The sequence below is a fragment of the Gossypium arboreum genome, chromosome 4 (genome assembly GCF_025698485.1).
Source record: "Gossypium arboreum isolate Shixiya-1 chromosome 4, ASM2569848v2, whole genome shotgun sequence".
NCBI lineage: Eukaryota > Viridiplantae > Streptophyta > Magnoliopsida > Malvales > Malvaceae > Gossypium > Gossypium arboreum.
Window position 1 is genome coordinate 101,025,507 of NC_069073.1, and position 6,000 is coordinate 101,031,506.

The following is a 6,000-nucleotide window of genomic DNA, read 5'->3' on the forward strand; positions in this document are numbered from 1 at the left end:
AATTTCTATGATTTTTAGTAAATTTTCAAACTCGCATCAGTGTTGCTGCAGTATTCTGTTTATGGCAAATTTCATCCCTCTTATGAGTTTTTATGCACCAAGTATCTTAATAATTTTCCTTAACATCAAACATAATCTAAACTTACCATTTTCATAATTTATCATTATCAAATATTTTCTCAACCATTCTGTCACCATATCATAAGATCATTTACACAAAATAAGTATATTGCTATACATGCCATACTTAAATTTACAAGCCATTTACCAAAAATCTTAGGATAGTGTGGTGAGCCTTCGACCTATCCCGACTCCTGAACTGGCTTGTCCAAAACTACAATGAGTAAGAAGGAGGGAGTAAGCATAAATGCTTAGTAAGTTCATATGCAAATAATAAGTAACTTAACAAACAGTCATACCAATCAACATTAGCATGTATCACTAAAACACATGTCACATTTCTAATCATTTTTCATCATCTTATTACCTTATCGTGGTTGTATCAATACTCAACCCGAGGGTTAAATACATACCTGTTCAAAATATCCATTTCACATCACTTACCAATACGTCTCTTTACATCTTAAATATTCCTCCATTTGAGTAAAGCTTTACCCGTTGAACACATCGGAATATAATTTGGATACATGGATAACTTGCACATAAGTGCCATATATGCAATCAAGCAATCATGTAACCCGCCCATGTTTAACTCGGACTCAACTCAACGAGCTCAGCGTTCGCATCCATAAGTGAACTCGGACTCAACTCAACGAGTTCGGATGCCTAGTTACATCTCACGAACTCTGACTCAACTCAACGAGTTCGGACATTCGCATCCATAAGTGAACTCGGACTCAACTCAACGAGTTCGGATGCTCAACCATCCTAGTGACATGTCACTTGTATCCTAATCTATTCCTAAGGTTCAAACGGGCTTTTCCTCGAACACTTATCCTTGCCGTCTTTCAGAGAATGCCAAATCAATACTCAGTAACAATTATATTTAACAAGTAGTTCACATAATTTACATATTATTTGAAATTAACCACAAAGCATACATTTCATAATGAAATTCAGCATAACATATAATTAATATCAATAACTTAAAATAACAATTATGCTACATTATTTACACATGAACTTACCTTGGTACCAAAATACAAAGATTTTGCAATTTAGTCCACAATCTTTTCTTTTCCTCGATTGAGGTCGATTCCACGCCTTTCTTGATCTAAAATAACACATTTAGCTTATTTAATACTCACATTATCAAATTAATCCTTAACTCAAATTTTGGCAAAATTACAATTTTACCCCTAAACTTTTGCATATTTACATTTTTGCCCCTAGGCTCTGGATTAAACTTTATTCCTTATTCTTATGTTTTACAACATGCTGATCACTTTTCTCTTCTATGGCAACATCAAATTCTCACTCTAACATGTACTTGTGACTATTAGGTATTTTTACCGATTAAGCCTTTTACTCGCTTTTGCTTAAAATCGAGTAGTACAAGTTGTCTAACATAATTTAAAACTTCATATTCTATCATAAAACATCAAAATACACAAATTTCACCTATGGGTATTTTTCCAAATATAAACCCTAGGTTAAATTATTGCTAACATAAGCTTTATCGAGTTAAGGGATCTCAAAAACGTAAAAATCATTAAAACGGGCTTGGAATCACTTACTATGGAGCTTGGAAGCTTGAAACAAACCCTAGCTATGGAGAACCCTTGAAATTTCGGCCTAATGAAGAAGATGGACAAAATTGGCTTTTAATTTTGTTTTTAATTCATTTTAATAACTAAATGACCAAAATACCCTTACTACTAAACTTTCCAAAATTCCTTCCATGTCCTAATTTTGTCCATGAACTTAAAATTGGTCAAATTGCTATTTAAGACCTCCTCATTAATATTCCAAAACAATTTCATACTAAAACTTCTAGAATGCAAGTTTTGCAACTTATTCGATTTAGTCCCTACTTTCAATTTAAGCACTTTAGGCATAGAATTTCATCACGAAATTTTCACACAATCATGAAATCATATCATAAACCTCAAAATAATTATAAAATAATTATTTCTATCTCGGATTTATGGTCACGAAACCACTATTTCGATTAGGCCCTAATTCGGGATATTACAAATAATTTATCGATTCTTTTTATTTTATTATATTTTGCTATCATATGTAATGTGGCTACCTATAGATTGACTATTTGTTGTAAATTGAAAATTGAAAAAAAAAAGACTATGAATAAATTTATAACATGTTGGAAAGTGAGGAATTTCCCGGTTGAGCCTTCAGAATAAAAACAATACGAATGATCTATTGTGAGGTCGCATGTGTAGTACTAAGTGCATGCTACTATGCGTACCCGATAACTTCGATCACATGTGTCGTACTAAGTGCAGTCTACTACGTGTATCGTTTGGTTAGGTCATGTGTGTAGTACTAAGTGCAGGCTACTACATGTACCGGATAATTGGTCGCATGTGTAGTACTATGTGCAGGCTATTATGCGTACCAGATAACCTTGTCTACAAGAGTGAAAGTATGTGCAGGCAACTGAGTATCAGTTATTATTCCGAAGAGTTCAACGGGAAAATCGATTAAGTAAAAATATATGTGAACATGATTATATGATGAATAAGTGCAGGTATATGTTTATGAAAATTTTGAGCAATGTGCTCGATATTTGGGTGAACTTCGATAAGACAAAATGGATTAAGTGAAATTATGTAAGAGTGAATTTTAGTAGTAAAATAGTGTTGGACAGCAGCAGTTGCGTGGCTTTGAAAATTCACCAAAAATTGTGTAAGTTTAATTAAATTTCAAAAAATTATGGAATTAAATATTAATGAGTCTATTTTCATATAAAAGAAACAGAGGGAGCAAAAGAGTTATATATTATGTGATATTATAATTTTTGTGAGACAATGGTAGAATGAATTAGAGATCCCCTATTCTGAATTGGAAAATTGTTAAAATTGTAAAAAATAATTTTGAATTATAATTTACATGAATAGAATCTTGAATGAGTCTACTTTCAGGAGGAATGGACGGAAACATCATCCGAGTCTCGAAATATGAGATAAATAATTTTTAGTGAAGAGAGGTCAGAACTGTTGGACAGCAAAACAGAGGAAACTTTAATAAATAAACTGTACTAATTGGCCAAACCAAAAATTCTGGAAATTTTATGGAAGAAAGATATATGAATCTAGTTTCAAGGAAAATTAACGAAACTAAATTTGGAGTTTTTTAGCTTCATATATGAATGATTTAGTAACTGTAACTCGATAACACAGCTTAACCTAAACATGTGTAATTGTACAATTATAGTGTTTTATCTTGAAAAGTGTGGTAGTAATTGCTTATTATTTTCATATGAACTTACTAAGCGTAAAGCTTACCCATCCTCTCTACTTCTTTAGTATTGGCAGGTCGGCTCGGGGTTGGAGATCGTCGGAGGCAAAATCACACTATCAAACTATCATTTTTGGGAGAATTAATTCAAATATTAGAAATATCAAGTGAGTGGCATGTATAGGAAGCTGGTTTGTGATATGTATTTTTATTATGATTTTGACCATACGTATCAGTCTGCATTGAATTATCGTATATGATCATGAGATGTGGTCCTTATCCATTATGGTTTATAAGTTTAATTAATCGTGCCATGTCCTATGTTTTGATGTAATGATATATTAACTTTGTTTGTTATGCATGTGTTTGCAAAGTTTTGAATTAAATGAAATTTTATGGCCCAATTTTCGTCTATGTGTATTATTAAGTCTGGTAATGCCTCGTACTCTATTCCGGCCTTGGATACGGGTAAGGGGTGTTACATTTAGTGGTATCAAAGCTATGGTTTAGTCGGTTCTCGGACTAACCTAGCATGTGTAAAAGTCCAGCTATACATGCCACTGATCCGTGATAGTGTGATGTCTCCCGACGCGTATGAGCATCCTCTTGTTTAGGCAGAGGTACTCTCCAACCAAGCTGCACTGACCATGTTCAATGTGATGCGAAGGTGTTTGAATAAAATTACGATTATGATGAGTCTCGATTCAGAAAAGTATGAATAAAAGTTTATGATATATATATAAGTGATAACACGTGAGATGAAAGGTCATGTTGTGATAAATATCCATACTTGCTTGATGCTCATATGATGTAGTGTATTTGACTTACTTGATAAGATGAACGGGATAAATAGAAATTCGTAGAGGTATGAGTAAAAGTTCCTAATATCATGATATGAATGAAAATGTCATTACCTTGATTGAACGTTGAATGTTGATGAATGTCAATGATATTTTTTTTATGAGATAAATGATTATAATGAAATGAATTTATCTATGTTAAATTGTCTGGACTGAATTATATGATTGTAATGATATGTATATGATGATGCACGAAATGAAAGTTGCGATTGTGATGCAAATATCTATGTCTGTTTAACCCTTATATGATGTCATGAGTATGATTTGTTCGAGTAGATGACTGGATAAGTCAAGCTATCCAGAAAACATAGGATGCATGCATAATCATACTTGACTAAATGAGATAACTGGAAAGTGGGCATTAAACCAATATGAATGTTAGTTACTCGAAATGAATGGCATGATTGAGATATGATTGCTATGATGAAAACTGTGTTACATGTATATGTATATGAGAGTTGAGTCAGAGGCTCTACGACCCTTCCCCCTTACCAAAGTCGTGTTTTATAATGGAATTTTATGAGATTTGTACTGAATAAGTTTCCGGTTGAGAAACCAAAGAGTTCAGTGCTAGAATAATTATAAATATGATTAGAGATTGAAGAATGAGTTGATAAGTAAAGTCAAAGCTAGAAAAGTATCAGATTGGCATAAGGATTATTGGAGTTATGCAATTGCTCCGATTAGAGAAGAAATTTATTTTGATAAATCGAATTACTAAGGTACAAGGTCGAGAAAAATGCAAATCAAAATTTATTCAGAACTAGTCTTCTTTAGTGAAAAGTAATATGAAATTTGTGATAACAGGAATAGTTGGGGAAATAATATCTGATATGAGTAATATCTGAGTGTGACAGTTACGGCTGGACAGATTTTAGCAGTTTTTTCTAAGATGTTCTATGTGTTTATCCGTTCCCAGAAATATTTCTATGGTTGTTGATCTTTTGAAGAAATTCTTGTTATACTATTCCTTCGGGCATTCTATTATATTCTGCCTGATAAAAATTGATGACAGAATATGTATGATACTATGATTCTGTTTCTTCTACTTGATGCTCTATTTGATATATATATATAGGAAGATACATTGTTCTTGTTGCATTTGATTCCAGTGAGATTAAATGATGTTTTCTACTGGATTTCTTTTCTCTGAGGAATTATCGGGATCTTCTATATTTTCCAATGAGTTTGGTTTTCAATTTTCCGGCATAGTATCGTATATTTGGTTTCTTTATTCTGGATTTCTTTATTCTGGGTTTTTCTATCTTGGATTTCTTTATTCGGTTTTCTTGTTATCTTTATTCCGTAATTTGTCAATTATGACTCATGTTCGGAGTGTATTCTTCAGCTCGTGATAATCATGTCAAGTATGACTATACTTCTGATTTAATTTGGGTAAGGTGTTGATTTCAGTATTGGGATTTTTCTAATTTTCGTGTAAGGTTTGACAACAGTAAAGGCATAAGTGATAAAAGTGCAAATTTCAATCGGTATGATGGATTACTTCTCTCAAATAAGTTAATTATAGTTAATGTCTTCAATTGAGATATTTTGGTTATTTGAGCTAATGCAATTGAGAAGGTTTTGATTAACGTAAGGAATGAATAGTAAAGGATGGCATGATGAATTGTTTTGTAACTAGAAGAAAGGATTACTTGAAATGCCATTCACTGGTGATTAAGATCGACTCGAGTGTTCAATCTGTATGAATTGACAATAAGGTAATGTAACAGTTTAGAGCATTCGATGCCATGGAAAA